The sequence below is a fragment of the Xenopus laevis genome, chromosome 6L (assembly GCF_017654675.1).
Source record: "Xenopus laevis strain J_2021 chromosome 6L, Xenopus_laevis_v10.1, whole genome shotgun sequence".
NCBI lineage: Eukaryota > Metazoa > Chordata > Amphibia > Anura > Pipidae > Xenopus > Xenopus laevis.
The window spans coordinates 112,964,220-112,981,453 of record NC_054381.1 but is presented as its reverse complement, the minus strand read 5'-3'; the positions used below and the strand labels follow the sequence as shown (position 1 = coordinate 112,981,453).

The 17,234-nt window shown below is 38.8% G+C and overlaps 1 protein-coding gene and 1 long non-coding RNA gene across 3 annotated transcripts in view; one reads left to right on the top strand and one right to left on the bottom strand.

Moving 5' to 3' along the window:
• Window positions 1-17,234, bottom strand: part of epb41l3.L (erythrocyte membrane protein band 4.1-like 3 L homeolog) — a 189,040-nt gene that overhangs the window by 111,499 nt on the left and 60,307 nt on the right. The window lies entirely within an intron of this gene.
• Window positions 45-3,074, top strand: LOC121394713. Of its 2 annotated transcripts, none has more exons than XR_005961965.1 (3): window positions 45-414; window positions 1,752-1,817; window positions 2,191-3,074. It is a non-coding gene; the product is annotated as an uncharacterized LOC121394713 (long non-coding RNA). The 2 variants fall into 2 exon arrangements; XR_005961964.1 differs by having other exon boundaries at window positions 45-619.

Below are 17,234 nucleotides of genomic sequence, written 5' to 3'. Positions count from 1 at the left end.
GTAAAGGTATCCCTGTAATAATCACTGGCCAGCTGTAACCCGGAACCTGGTAGTCAGGTCATTTCAGCAGAGGATTCATACTGCGGCACATAAGTTCTCCCTTTTCTTGCCACATGTACTTTTTGTATTGGCTTATAGTGAGGGAGGACTGCGTTGGAGAAGGACTGTGTGAGGGGAAGGGTTGGGGCAGAGGCACGCTGATGGAAGAGCTGGGGGAGAGGCACAGCAGATGGAAGGGCTGGGGGAGGGAAAGGCTGTGTAAGAGGATCATTCAGGGGAAGGAAAGGCTTTGTGAGAGGAACACTGAGGAGAGGGAAAGGCTGTGTCAAAGGGAACGCTGAGGAGAGGGAAAGGCTGTGTGAAAGGGAACGCTAAAGAGAAGGCTCCTGAGAGATATACTGAGGGAAATGCTGTGTGAGATTAACGCTGAGGGGAGGGAAAGGCTGGGTGAGAGGAACGCTGAAGAGAAGGCTGGATGAGCGATACAGCATGCTGAGAGAAAGGCTGTGTGGAGGGAACAGTGCAGGGGAAGGCTGATTAAGGGGAACCCTGCATGGAAAGGCTATGTATGGCCCAGACTGGCAATCTGTGGATTCTGGCAAATGCCAGAGGGGCTGCTGTAAGTTGCCATAGACAGTCACTATTAAGTGGGCACTATTTGGGTCCCTGTGTACCTAAAGTGCCAGGAAATATTTTGATTATCAACAATGAACAATGTGGGGAAAGGCCGAAAGAGGGGAACACTGCATGGGAAAGGCTGTATGTAGGGAATCAGTGTGTGGGAGCTGTTTGAAAATGCTAAATCATTATTTGTAATTAGGGTTGCCACCTGGCCAGTATTTTACCGGCCTGGCCGGTAAAAATAAGTTGATCCCAATGCTATTAATAGGAAAAAAAGATTAATATATATATATATATATATATATATATATATGTATATATATAAGAAAACTAGTTGCTGGTGCACACAGTAAACTGCATTTGTGCCTGTGTGCAGGATCAAAAAAACATATAAACTTCAACTCAAAGAACCGCACCATCCAGGACTTTCAATGTTCAGTAAAGAAAAAAATTTATTATCATCGTTTCGGCTCTGTGTCTCGAGCCGTCTTCAGGATAAATTGTGCATACAAACATACAGTGATTAAATACCCTAAACACCCGCCAAATAATCAGTGACGTGTAACAACTTGCGTACGCTACATGGATATTTTTAAATAGTTGCACACTTCGCGGGTGGCACTGCACTAGGGTGGGTTGGCCACTGAAGCTTCACATTATTGGTTTAATACATTAATTTTAATTTTATGAAGTGGATTATACACTAATTATGAGACAAAGGAAGTGGAATGATGTCATCAGAGGGGGTCACGCAAGTTGTTACACGTCAATGATTATTTGGCGGGTGTTTAGGGTATTTAATCACTGTATGTTTGTATGCACAATTTATCCTGAAGACGGCTCGAGACACAGAGCCGAAACGTTGATAATAAATTTTTTCTTTATTGAACATTGAAAGTCCTGGATGGTGCGGTTCTTTGAGTTGAAGTTTATATATATATATATATATATATATATATATATATATATATATATATATATGCTGGATTTTTTTTTCTCCAGAAAAGGTGGCAACCTTATTTGTGATATAAATTGTCAGTAAGCGAGTATATTATATATGGGAAAACTAAGAAGGGTATTTGTTCTCTGTCTTGTTTTTCATATCGTTAAATACTCTCTCTATTTTTTAGATTATTTAACCAAAGAAGCTTATTATGATGAGTGAAAATCTATCTGAATCACAAAGAACAAACGTGGTTAGTATATACTTATACACACTACTTTTGCATACATTCTGGCATGGCCTTGTGATATACAGTCCATAATGTAGATATCATATTCTACCCTACACTATATAGTGCTGTTGTATGCAATGGCTCTTTACAGATATACTTCATTCATACCAGTCCCTACCCCAGCAGACTTATAACATTCACACTCACCAACATCAATTTTGCCAAGAGCCACCTTGTGTGACCTTGGTAGTTTATTGAATAGCAGATAATGTAAACAATATATTTGCCACTGGTTGCAATGGCTGGAAACAGATTCCTCCTTTTTCACACATCTGAAATTGTTTTGACTAATCTGTGTTTTATTTATTTTTTCTTGCTATATAACAATCCCAAGGGCAAGTTGATCCAACATGTTTTGGCAACGAGCCTGTACGAGACACACCAAGTGAACTTCACGATCAAAGAACAGAGAATCGCATTGGGACAACTATGTGCGATTGCATGGTCATGAAAACAGAGGAGGAATCTCATTGTTGCATGGAACTATCAAATATGAACAAGAAATACCTACAAGATGGCTGCATCTGCCATAGCAAAAAATTTACTGAAAATGTATACAAAAAAACTCCACTATGAATATTTAAAGTTCTTTTGGAACATGCAATGCCCCACAGAATTAGCAGCCATAACAGGTATTATAGTATAGCTGAACTGTTGAAGGTAATTAAATGAAGGTTAACTATAGTTTGAAGATAATGGGAATTCTGAATTTCTGTGTTTTTTTGTCAATAAAAACATCTGTTCTAGGCAAAAGGGGTTACTGTTTTTTATGCGCAGGGAAGGGTGCAAGTTTATGTGCAAATAATGGCACAGTTAGCCATGTTTTTTTCTACTTTGTCTCCATCAATGCTCAAAATTGCTCCAAAAAATAAAACGTACAGAAACCCTGTCTGCCTGTGTTCTGTAGCTCTATATAATGTCAAATGACATTGTGTTTTGATTTTACCCACTTAGGTGTGATGACTAGCGCAGAACACATATATTTTTTTCTTTCTTCCACAGAAAACTAAGACAAACCACATATCGGTCATTCATCACCTGGGTTTGTGGCTACTTAGGACACAACAATAGGAAGCCTATTCCAGCCTGTGTTGTCCAAAAAGTGCTCAGCTGTTACCCAGACTCTAAAGAACGTTACTGGGAGGTTTTATGGACATTTGATTTTAATGCTTTTGGAGTGATGCATCTTGTGATTGTTTATTTTTCATATTGTATTTTTTTAAATTTTTCTTAAGGTGGCCATACACGGATAGATCCGCTCGTTTGGGCGATGTCGCCAAACGAGCGGATCTCCCTCCGATATGCCCACCTTGAGGTGGGCAATATCGGGCTGATCCGATCGTGGGCCCTAGGGCCCAACGATCGGATCCTAGCGTTCGCCAAACGGGCGGTCGGATCGCGGGACCGCATCAACGAACAGATGCGGCCGCGATCCGACGGGATTTTTAATCCCATCCGATCGAGATCTGGCCGACTTTCGGCCAGATCTCGATCGGGGAAGCCCGTCGGGGGCCCCCATACACGGGCCAATAAGCTGCCGACTCGGTCTGTCGGCAGCTTTTATCGGCCCGTGTATGGCCACCTTTAATTATTTTTTTTAGATAAAAAAAAACACACAAACATCATTTGTCTTTCTGTTTAATCAAATGCCATGACCCCAGTTTTGAGTGCTAACTGTATATCTACATACTTACAAGTATTTACAACACAAGTTTCATAAATGCAGTGGAACACAGTACATCACTAAGCAACAGTTATCAGTGGTGACATAAATAATCTCCATCTGCAAGGATAGATAACTTGTATATTATATAGAGTACAGTAAACCCTGTTGTAAAAACAGAGCGTGCAGCTACAAGAGTCAAAGGACTGGGGTCTGCTATTCCAGTCCTTACAGTGGGGGCCCACAGATCTGGATCTACTGCATGGAGCAGAGGGGCCACAGTTTTATGCAATAACAGAAATAGCAGACCACATATCTGTGGTCCCCTGCTCTATGCAGTAATAGGAATAGCAGACCACAAAACGGTGGCCCCGCTTGCGTGCACTGATCAAATAAATGCCCAACACAAGTGGTACCCAGAATAAAAGACCTCAGATCAACTGTGGATCCCTCTGCAGCATTGAATGCAAAGGAAAAAATTGAGAGAATTGAGCAACTGATTCCTTTCAGCGCCAGGGAGAAAATGAGGAAGAAGCCACTCATGAAGAAAAGATTTCAGGAGAGATGAAAGCAGTGACTGATTCTTTCAAGTGCAAGGGACAAACTAAGGAAGAAGCCGAAGCCTCTTGCAAGTAATGAGCAGTTGCTTTGTGACGTCACAAAATGCTGACCTTTGACCAGGAAGATGATCACGGCAGCACGCAGGGAAGAAGAAGCTCTCTGATGTTGCAAGAGGGCAGGGACCCCTTGGACTCCATGGAAAAGCAGCAGTTTACTTTATTCTTTTGTGTTTTTGACGTTACTAATGTAAAGTTGGGTTTGGATTCTCTAAAAGTTGTTAATGGTCCTTTAATGTGTGAACAGCACTAACTGGCATACATGTGCAATCCAAGGCTGGACATTGTGGAACTACTAATGATAATCATTGTCATATTCAACTTTGTTTCAAATCACTGCAGCTCTCCAAATGTATTTGATTATAGGTCCTGTAATTATTAAAATACTCTTATCTCAATGTGTTTTGTAGTCTCCATCTGCCCTGCCCTGATACTATGCCCAACTTCACCCTAACCTGTGTCTTCTTACCCAGGATCTTATGGCTCTGTACATACATGTGGCAATGTTTAGTGTCCATGACATCTGCCCTTTGAGTGACATATGGTAACTAACAGATTTCCTTGGCTCAGCATCTGGCCGACAGACATGAACTGCTCCCCTGAGCACAGATGGAAATAACAAGATCCACTGAAAGCATATTAATGGCAGGTATTTTGCTCCAGATCATGCAACCTTCAGCAACCAATCATATGCTCTCAAACAGCAGATGCCTCCTGTTGATTGATTGGATTTGCTAGAATTGGAGCACATCTTCATTCATAGTATTCTTTATATAGTAGAGAAAGTTTTGAGAAATTATACAACACTCACAGCAGTCCATCTCCCTTTTCCAGTGGAGCTTACAATCTAAGGTTCCTACCAAGCCCAATTAACATTCCGGTATGTTTTTGGAGCATAAGACTAATAGCATACCAGGTTGTTTGTCGGCCTGCAGATTTGCTCTCATCCACTCCTTACTTTTATTGTACTGTTAGGCACTATAAGACACATGGGTGCTGTTTCAGACACTTTGCCACATTTTAAGTAGCCTGAAAACACAGTGCCAAAATTTCCCAAAGTAGACCCTCTTCACTTGTCAGGCATTAATAGTTGGGAAACACACTACTAAGCTTTTCTAAGTTACTACCACCTGATAAGTGCTGACAAAGACACTGATCAGATGATTTATATTCAGAGCTATAAAGGGGGCAAATGTTCAGGCTACTAAAAAATGCAGTGATTAAGTGCCCGAAATAGCCCTCTGCGCCATTACCTTAAAACAAAGTACAAGGTGTATGGCATCGTTTAAATTGTCCAGTACTACCACTCCCACAATATCACAGCTGATATCGCCTCTACTTTGATACCACTGCTGTCTGATATCATTTCCCCAATAGGCTCATTCCCCAGTAGGCAGATACAGTACCATGGGAGTTGAGTTTTCGATTCAATGTGCCATAACTTTGCTTTTCTTGCAATATCTATAGATACATATATTGGGTTTCTAGTATTTGGGTTTTTTCAGAATGCATCAGTTAATAGTGCTGCTCCAGCAGAATTCTGCACTGAAATCCATTTCTCAAAAAAGCAAACAGCTTTTTTTATATTTAATTTTGAAATCTGACATAGGGCTAGACATGTTGTCAGTTTCCCAGCTGCCCCCAGTCATGTGACTTGTGCTCTGATAAACTTCAGTCACTATTTACTGCTGAACTGCAAGTTGGAGTGATATCACCCCCCCCCTTGAGCAGCCTAACCAGAACAATGGGAAGGTAACCAGATAACAACTCCCTAATACAAGATAACAGCCCCCTGGTAGATCCAAGAACAGCACTAAAATCAGCAGTAAAATTCAGGTCCCACTGTGACACATTCAGTTACATTGAGTAGGAGGAACAATAGCCTGCCAGAAAGCAGTTCCATTCTAAATTGCTGGCTAATTCTGAAAGTACCTGACCAGGCAAAATGACCTCAGATGGCTGCCTACTCACCAATATTATATATTAAAAAAAATACAATACACTTGCTGGTTCAGGTATGAAATTGTATATGGTCGAGTGAATTATTTGCAGCGTAAACAGTGTCATTAAGAAATAAAAACGAAACCATAAAAATAGTGACAGAATCCCTTTAAAGTTTTTTTAGCTTTAAGTGCTGTGCAATGCCACATTAAAAAATTACACTTCAGTATATACAGGTTCAGTGCTTTGAAATAAAAAATATTTGACTATATGATTTTTTTATTCAGTAAAATGAGAGAAATATTCCAGTGTCTAAATATTTCTATAAGGCAGAACTAGATGTTCTATTTCATGTGTGACAGTGCCCCCACCCCACCTCCGGCTAGTGTCTCTTAATAACTACCTTTACACTTGACGCTCCTGTCCATTCTTCTTTGACCTGTGCTTCAGAGCAGTGTGTTCTGTACTGCAGGATTGGACTGTTATCTCCTCCAGTTTAAAAAATTATCAAAATTGTTTGCCCTCCTGCCCAACGGAACGCTCATTTTTAACACTAAATGCATCAACAATACAGACTACATTATTTCCTTGAGTAACAGGTGCTCCTGGTCTATGCCAATGCACAAGAGCAATAATTAAATGATTTGTTCTGTGGCAATATATGGGAATAATGCACTCCTACAATACACAGAGTGTGTTTTACAAAGTACGAGGGTCTGGAGGTACAGTTAGGAAAACTCTGTCCCTATTGTCAAGCAGCCAGGGCAGAAGCCATATTTGCCTATCCCTAGTTCCAGCCCTGATATCCCAAACCCAAGGACAAATGAGCTCGATCAATAGTGAACCCAGTGTGTGTGTCTATAGATGTTCCTAAAAAGGTCCAGTTAGTGCACTCAAAATCAAAGCATCCTGAGCTTTTGTAGATTCCACCTCCCTTACACTTACCTTTCCGAGCGTCGGAGCAGGTCAGAAGGCCCAAATCACTATTGTTCTCTCTGCACTAGAAGAGGTGAAATTCTGATCTACAAATTGCAATTCAGCTCTTAAAGTTATCACGAATGGATTTTTGCCACATGGCTCATTCAATGTATTCTGTCATGATTTTCATGATATCGTTTTAATTATTAAATTACACTGTGTACATTGCAAAATCATTTATTCTACCATTTAAAATTGTATTCTTAAACCAATAAATGAATTTAAAGTCACGTACACAATCAGTATCCCAACTTTTTCTACATTCTTATAGAAATTATATTGTCACATACACAGTCAGTTCCCCAAACAGTAATTTGGTAAAACAAAGCCAACTTTCTGGACCTGGGGCTTTCCAGATAAGGGATCTTTCTGTAATTTGGCTCTTCGTTCTTTAAATTTACTAGAAAATAATTTAAACATTAAACACAATAAGGTTGTTTTGCCTCCTTAAGGATTAATTACATCTTAGTTGGGATCAAGTACAAGGTACTGTTTTATTATTACAGAGAAAAAGGAAATAAGTTTTAAAATGTTAAATTATTTGATTACAGTGAAGTCTATGCTACATGGCCTTCCCATAATTCAGAGCTTTCTGGATAACAGGTTTCCAGATATTTTAAATAAAGAACAGTATCTTGTTAGCTTACATTTGTGAAAAATACTTAATAGACTGATAATAAGCCACAAAATGCTGCAAAAACCAAAACCCCTAAGGCCTATATAGGTGAATTAGTTGCGGTAGCTTTGTTTTTCTTTTCATTCTTGGGTAACCATGTCCCTAAGTTGTGCTGTTTGTTACACAGGCTCTGTGTTTGTCATATCCAGTTTGCACTTTGAGTACTGAAATATCCAGATTTAGTATTCACACTGTGTATTCAGAGTCACTGGCCAAACAGAAAAAGCTTTACAAAGGCCAGACAATAGCTTAAATATTACATCCTATCAAGGTATAGAGAGTTTTATGTGTCTCTGTAGATATATAATCTTTCTCGTAAGAGCAATTTCTGCAAAGCATTGACAAATAAAACTTGCGCTAGAAATGTTCCAGTAAGTGTAGCAGCCCCAATGAAATGTTAATTTTCCGCACACTGATACATCTCATGCACTAGCCAATTGCTTCTTAACCTTTCTTCTTGGGGGACCTGAATTAAGCTGCAAAATAAGCCTGACCCATAGGTTAAGAATTGCTTTGCACTATGTTTGCAGATGATGTCACCCTGCTGGTTACTCAGCTCCTTACTTCCCTTCCTAACCTTTACAACCTATTGGACAAATTTGGTTCTTTATTTGGACTCACCATTAACCACAATAAATCCAAAGCCCTCAATCTCTCTCTCCCTCAAAAGGTGGTAAAATTGCTAGTGGTGTACTAATTACGTTTCGATATAAGGGGTTAATGTGTCAGCTAGGCATGCATGACTTTATCAGGATAGCTACCACAAACTCCTCCCTGCTAAAACTGATGGAAGAATGGAACAGATATAAAATATCTTGGATCGGGAAAATTAACGCAATTTAGATGACAGTACTCCTAAAGCTTTTATATTATTTCTGTACTCTTCCAGTGGTGGTCCCATACCTCCCAACATTTTGGAAATAAAAAGAGGGAACAAAAAGTTGGCGCGCATAGCACGTTTAACCACGCCTGTTTTTTTTGTGGCCATAGCCCTAAGTACCATGTTCATTTTACAAAATTTGGCAGGTTATGAAAGTTTGAACATATTTCTGTGTTTTTTTTCCAGTTATTACAGTTTTGCTAATGAAGTTGAGTTGCCCTTTAAGATGTGAGTCTAACTTCTCCTAAGGGACCTATTATATTGTAACAATTACTTATTTGCTGATCTAGAAATTGATACAAAAGTTTCTTATCTTCTGCTGTAGCTGTTCTGACTCTCTGCCAAAAGCCAATTACGTTTCCAGTACAAATGAGGGACTGCGTGTTGAGCTGTCAAAAGAGGGACTGTCCCTCTAAAAACAGGACAGTTGAGAGGTATGGACTGGTTCACCTATGCAATACCTACATTGCATTTAGTCAAAAAGGGTCCCCATTGGGTGGAGCTAGAAAACTATTTCTGTAACTCAGGGGTGTCCAAACTACGGCCCGCAGGCCAACTGCGGCCCGTGATCCATTTTTAATTGTCCCACGGCAAATTCCGAAACTATACCAGAATATGGCCTGCACATGATCAGCGCATGCGGAGTAGAGAGGAATCTGCGTTCAATAAAAGTAGCAGCCACCACATGAATGGAGAGGTCAGGTGGGAGGGGCTATGCGCACATGCGCATTTAGAGCAGGAAGAAAGCCAGTGGCAGTAATGCACTGGGTGAAAGACTCAATACAGGCAGGAATGAAATGGTGGTGCAGGGTGCTGGAGGTGATTTGGGGAGTGCAATTGATGCGGTTCAGGTGGGGGTAAGGCGCTCTACGCAGGCATTCTGAGACCAAAATAATGCTTTACATGTACTTTAACTCTAGACCCAGCTGAGGCAATACATACTTCACCTCGAGTGAGTGGCTGGTTGTTTGTGTTTTTTACCGCATATGGCCCTTGGTGAAAAAAGTTTGGACACCCCTGCTGTAACTCTTATACTGCAGAATCTTTAATATGGTCTCCTAATAGACCCTGTCCCAATAAAGGCAGTGATACTCATACTTACTTTATAGGGCAAATTAAATTTTACACTACGCAGCTACTCTCAAAACTCACTGGTCACTGGATCTCGTAATATGTTCTTTTTTGAGTATCCAAGCCTCCTGCCCTTGTCCCATGATGTCCTTGTTATATAGTGCCTTGTGTAAAATAACTAACTCTCAAGACCATCCCTACGTGGTGGCCTGGGAAACAATCTATTCACTCAGAGGACTGGTCCATGATCTGGCTCCTTACTAAAACAAGATCATTCAACATAATATTGCTGGAAGCCTCTTACAGTATAAAGTTCTGTTAAGGTGGTACTTGACCCCTCAGAGAATTGCTCAATATGAATGCAAACCCTAACTGTTTTAATGGATGTCCACACACTGGCACAATGTACCACATTTGGCCCATTTATTACCAGATATCGGATTTGGATGTACAGTACAACGTAATTTTCTCCTTATTTCAGATTAACCTTAAACGGGACCCTATACAGGCACTCCTGAATAGTAAATGTGAACAATTTACAAAATCCCAACACAAATGACTTACTAATATTTTTGTAGCTGCACGCCTAACTATCGATAAAGAGTGCAAATTCTTGATTATACCCTTTCAAGCATTTAAACAGAAAGTAGATTGGATTATGATAAACAAATAACATAATACGTTTCTAAAGGTTTGGAGCCAGGGATGCTAGACAGACACCTTTTCTTTATCAGTTGTTATTTTTTTAATTTTCTGTTATTTTCTGTTTATGATTATGCGCAACACTGCAGTAGCCATGCGGCCCAGACTATATGGGAAATGTATAATTGGAAAAAAACAATAAAAATGTTTGTTTAAAAAAAAAATTGCTTTGTAAGTTTAAGAAACTGCTTACTTCATGTTTTCAGATAAAATTAGAAGTAGAGTAAATAAAAGGACAATTAGATACATGTAAGCTCCATACTTCTAGATATAGATAACTGCAGTCTGCCAAAGCTGCACTTTACACTCATTATCCAGAGCACAGCAAAGTAACAGCAAGACCAATTCTGCCAGTAATATAAAAGATAATGTGTATAAGGGACATATTGAAAACAAAGAATATTTTAAGTATGATTTTTTTTATTAAGAACTCTCCCCTCATACCATCCAGGTTCTGTGCTGATTGCTCCCCCTTAGGGATGATATCAGTATGTGCCAGATACACACTAAGTTATCATAGGGAAGGGGTTGACTAGACAGCACAAGTATTTGGGGAAGACTGGAAGCTTATTGACATTGTAAAACAGTCCTATGTATTGACACATACAGTACATCCAAAAGTTTAACAGGACTTTAGATGTCCATTAAAATGAGACAGACACATCAACACTTGCTTTAGAAGCACTGAATCAGCAGCTCTTTGAATGGTTAATATGATTCTCCTGAATAAACAGCACAGTTTGACATAGTACAAGTGCTCAAGGCTTTGGCCAAACTCAGGGCACTAATTGTGCAAACTGCACATGGACATATATCAGCCAACCCCTTCTCCTTAGATGGAAGGTTATTAAGGCTACAAGTACAGTAATACTTTGTCATTATTATGGCATATTTGTCAACATTACTGAATAAGCATTCAATACAACATGCCCATACCCTGTTATCCAAACAAACCATGGCCCATAAAAATCCATAACCTGACAGCTTTTAAGTTAGCTATACCTACAGTATTTGGCAACCTTAACATTCTGGAAAACACTTTGGCAGGTCTTTATCACCCATTCTTTTAATTGATGCTGGTGCTACCATGCCAACCTGATGGCAGATAAATTCTCTTCCTTGCACTGCATTCTGACTGTTCATTCCATCACTATGGAATGGGGGGAAGTATCTTCTCTGCCCCCCTACAATTACTTTTAGTCCCCTCCTTAAGGCGCATTTGTACAAAGGTAAATCTTTCATTTTAAAAGACCATTAAGATTCTATGAAAATAATGAACTTGCATTGACAGAAAGGTAGTTTCCTTTGAGGCAGATGGCCTGGTTTGATTATACTATATTTATGTAAATTAGCTAATGACAACTCCATTAACTCAGCAGCGACACATGTGGACAATTGTGCATGTAGGAGGCTCTTCAATGTTAATACCTCCCTATATAAACACCTCCCTAGTCTGGACAAAATATGATTCAAGTGGGGGTGTGAAGGCAATAAACTTTCCACAGCCTAGCACAGCTCACTATGTCCCCCCCCCACCTCCAGTACAGTTAGAAATTGGTTCAACCCAACACCCAGCAATTCTTGCATAGACAAGCCGGCACAAACAGGACCTTTGTCAATAAAGGCTGTCCATTATTTTATCAAAATGTTCCAACACCCTTAAGCCTGACGCATTTTGTGCCTACATGGGGCACTCAGTCATAGTCATAACCCAACACCGACCCAATATTCTCAGTAAGCTATATCAGCAAAAGTTCTGAATTTATTTTACTGAGTACTAGTAAGTATTAGGTCAATGTAAGGTTGGCACTTATCTTTTAATGCTCATTGGATGTTGTGTTGTTGGGCCAGGCAAACACCTCTCATGTTAGCTGCAGTTTTAAGTGCATGACTGAACAAACACATATAGCAAACATAGCATAATGCAGAAAATAGCATGTTCTTGACTTTTTATGCAATTATTATTTTCCCCTGACACTAGAGGGAGGTCTGGAGTGACCATGATCCACCTGGGCATGTTGTACTGCACTGTACTACATCACAGCAGGCCCTAGCATTATTAATACTTTGACTACTGCACCACTCCAATGCTATACATACTGAACAACATACTGCAAAGGAGGGTTCATTAAAATAAGAGGCATTGGCAAAAAGCTTTTCACTACCAAGCAGATTGTTGTAGTTGTGGATTGGCATGCTATTCTATCTGAATAGAAACTGCCAAGCAATTCTCATTTAAAGCAAAATTAAGACCTGAAAAGCAATAAGATTGCTGTGGACTGAACCACTGGACTAAATCGGTGTGCACATCTATAATTATTTCTTCCTAACACCCCTTATAGAATCAGCACTTTTATTTACCAGTGTAAAAAGTTACTCTGAGGATAACTTGTATGTTACCATGGAGATATATAATGATGCATAAAGTCTACACTGCAATGTACAGTATGTTAAATATTCCGTCAGCACTGACATAGATGTATGAGATCTTGACAGTGCTTTTAGTTATAATTCAACCCAGCTGCTACACTGCAATGTATACAGCTATTGTATCCTAACACCCTGTGGGTTCTCTTGTGTACATTCTATTTTGTAGAAGTTACTGGAACTCAAAGAAAGTTTCAGGACAGCATTTGAAAATCTATACACATTACATATATACCAATGAAAAGTAATTTTTTATTGTATGCCCTATATAACTATATAAGAACAACTAAAGATTTACAGTCATATATGTGGACCAGCAATAGTGGTTAGGCTTAATTTATGCATATATAGACGCATTTACACACACCCATTTTAACTGACCACATTTAAGTCTATTTCCTTGAATGCCCTTCCCATATAACAGGCTTTTTTTGTTAGTCTCGTAAATCAAGCCAGTTACTACCACATTAATGCAATCAGTAAGCTAGGTGCCCCTTATAATGGACGTTGTGAAAGCATTTAAAATCAATCTATAAAGTAATGTCTATTTTTAAGGTTTAATCGATAGGCTTGCCATTGTGACAAGTCACCACTATGCTTGTTATAGTTAATCGGAATATACAGGTACATATCTTGACTGTTGTGCAAGGACAAGGCCTACAAGCAGCTTGTATAATATTACTGTAACACAAAATGTTTTGTAAGAGAAGGATAAAGGCAGTTTACAGCAACAGGGAACATCTTTAGGAGATAATGACAACAAAATAATAGATAATTAAAGGATAATGGTCTCCTGAATGTGTGAGATCTGAGCCAAGACAAAGCTCATTTTGCAAAATACATGTTTAACAAAGGTTTAAGCCTTCATTTTCCTAGCAGGAGACCATCTCCGTGACAAGGAATTTTTTTTTTTTGTTCTATTGTTCACAATCATGTCAATAAAGAACAATACGAGATTGCTTCCAATTAGACAAATACCCCCTGCAGAATATCAGTTCATAAATATCATTGGCAATATAAGTAAGGTTTATTTAAATAAGCTAAATAGTCCATGCATTGAAAGAGGAGTTTTAGCAGCTGCTCATTTTCCCTTACAGATAGTTAATTATGAGGGCGTTATGACTCTGCATTCTTATTCTGGGCCAAGTTCACATCAGCTACTTAGCAGAGGACTTAAATGCCCAAATCAGTACTCCTCAAACTGAGAGGCTCAGCTGCAAATGTGGTGAAGTGGACACTTTACTGCTAAAAATGGAGGTTGACTTCATACTGAAATGAGTTTATGCAAAATTCTTTTGCATCTGTAAGACACAAGGGCAAATTTATGGTGCAATGTGCACAGAGTTGGCAGGCTGAACTCTTTCTTCATCTGATATGGAATTCAAACCAGCAATGTGATTGCCCATGTAAGGAGTATGCATGTGGGCATCCCATGGGAAATCTGAAACACTTCTACAGCAATTTTCCTGATTTGTCCTAAGAGATAACCTGTTCCTACCCTGTTATTACTGCTGCCTGTTAAGTAAAGGACCTTAAAAATCCTTCTACTAATCTTCAAAGCTCTTCACTCCTACACATCTCACTACATTCCTTCCCTGTGTCCATATGTTCCTGGTCATCTCCTCTGCTCGTCTAAGAACAACCTTTTTTTCACACCAACCACATCCACTACCAGAGATAGGTCATGTCCCTTCCACTTATTCTCAAGCCTGCCCTGCCCAAATACCAAACCTTTCACAGCCACCACCCCCCTGTATTAAAGTTCTGTCTCTCCTGTTGGCAGTAGTGAGATGTGTTATTCCACCACTGTGTTCTCTGAAGATGATGCTTCTAGAACCAATTGCCTGCTAAGTCTACTGTGTGGCCACCACATCAAGGCTTTTATATACCCTCCATAGACTTTTAGATATCTTCTAAACAACAAACCATATTTTTTGAGATGCAACCAATCCAGGATACTGTTCAGAATGTAGCCACATGCTTGTACTTTTTGCAGGATTTGGGCAATGTGACAAATTTTTATTGGCAATTTATTCAATTTTTCTCTAAATACTGAAAATGTAAATGTTTAAATTAGGGTTTGTATTCAATACAATATTTAAAATAAACTTTAGGCTAAATTAAAGAATGATTAAATAGGTGCATTCCTACTATATTTTTCTGCAATTGTTTTAAGTAGCACACTAATATTGGACTATACTGATGCTCCTAACTATACTAAAAAAAAATAAAGTAAAGTGGAGTGGCATTCTAACCTCTAGGCTCAGGCAGTATCTGGCAAACTGGACCACTGCCTGAATAATAACACAGGATTAAAACTAGGGATAATTGATCACTATGGCTTTGTACCTATGGTACACCGGCAGATACTGCAACCTGGAAAAACAATTCATACTATATTCTTCCTAGCTTCATTATTTGTTTGGATCCTTATAAGTGCAATGCTACAGGGGTAAGGGTTATTCCTACTGTTCCCAACAAACAAACAAAATGAGCAGAGACACTGATATTTGCTTGAATTAGTCCAACTGAATTTGTCATTTGGAATGCAGCCAGCAAATTTTTGTTAAATGAAAATCAAAGGACATTTTGGATGGTTTATTTCTTTGTTCTGTATATTTGTTTTTATGTATTCCAATGTCTTTATGCTACAAAAAAAAAGATTTCCACTGCTGATCTGAATCATTATTTGAATGGAACTGTGGTCTCCCAAAAATTACTAAATATAGGCAGTAATGTGCAAAGCTTCAATTGTCAAATCGATGGAAAATAGATTTAGAAACAAATGGCTATTTTCACATCAGGATACCCTCTTCTTCTCAGTGGGAAATCGGTAACTACTGATTGATCAGTATACGGCATTGTGTCGCCCAAGAAAATAAGACGTCTGGATCTATTTGGTGTTTCATGGTGACCGAAATGAAGTATTAAAGGGGTGGTTCACCTTTGAGATAACTTTTCGTATGATCTAGACAGTGATATTCTGAGTCAATTTGCAATTTGTTTTCATTTTTTATTATTGAAGGTTTTTGAGTTAATTAGTTTTTTTATTCAACAGCTCGTCAGTTTGCATCTTAAGCAATCTGGTGACTAGGGTCCAAATTATCCTAGCAACCATACACTGATTTGAATAAGAGACTGGAATATGAATGGGAGAGAGTCTGAAGAGAAGCATCAGTAATAAAAAGTAACAATAACAATACATTTGTAGCCTTACAGAGCATTTGTTTTTTAGAAGGGAGTCAGTGACGCCCACTTGAAAGTTGCAAAGAGTTAAGGTGGCCATACACGAGCCGATAAAAGCAGCTTATCGGCAGCTTATTGGCCCGTGTATGGGGCCCTCCAACAGGCTTCCTTGAAATATATATATATAAAAAATAAATAATGAAAACCAATTGAAAACTTGCTTAGTATTGGCCGTTCTATAACATAAAAGTTACCTTAAAGGTGAACCATCCCTTTAAAGAGCATTTTTAGTCATGCTAAATGTTGTTTTCTAATCACATGTAGTTGCTGCTTTTGTTTTTTTAAGAAGGTTCTAGTTTTAGGTTGATTTTGAGGTATGAAAAAACCTGTTTTATTACCAAATGTTCCAAATGTCTCTCCATATGTTCTTACACAGAAGCAGGATATTATTATTCTGCATGAATATACAGTATCATAACATGAACTGAAACCCGCACTCATATTTGAAGAGCTTTTTCAGAGGGAAAAAACACTTGCATTAAAGTGCAAAAAAAAAGCTGATGGACATGTGTATGTATACAGTACCCGAAATGTAAATATCACCAGCTAAGGGGCCAATTCATTAACTTCGAGTGAAGGAATAGAAGAAAAAATACTTAGAATTTCGAAGTGTTTTTTTGGCTACTTCGACCATCGAAGGTCCCCATAGGCTTGGCTAAGTTTTTTTGGTCGAAGGATAAAATCCTTCGATCGAACGATTATTCCTTCGATCGTACGATCGAACTATTTGTGCAAAATTTTCATTCCCAGTCGAATATCGAGGGCTAATTAACCCTCGATATTCGACCCACTTCGAGCCACTTTATAAATCTGCCTCAAACCACTAATATACAGGTATGGAACTTGTTATCCAGAATGCTCGGAACCTGCCGCTAATATTGGATATCTTAAGTCTACTAAAAAGTTATTTAAACATTAAATAAACCCAATAGGATTGTTTTGCCTCCAATAAGGATTAATTATATCTTAGCCGGCATCAAGTACAAGGTACTGTTTTATTATTACAGAGAAAAGTGAAATGATTTTTAAAAATGTGAATTATTTGATTAAAATGGAGTCTATAGGAGATGGCCTTCCTGTAAATCAGAGCTTTCTGGATAATAGGTCTCCAGATAATGGATCCCATACCAGTAGTTGTCAAAATCTGACACCCAGCTTCTGCATGAAGAGAGACAGA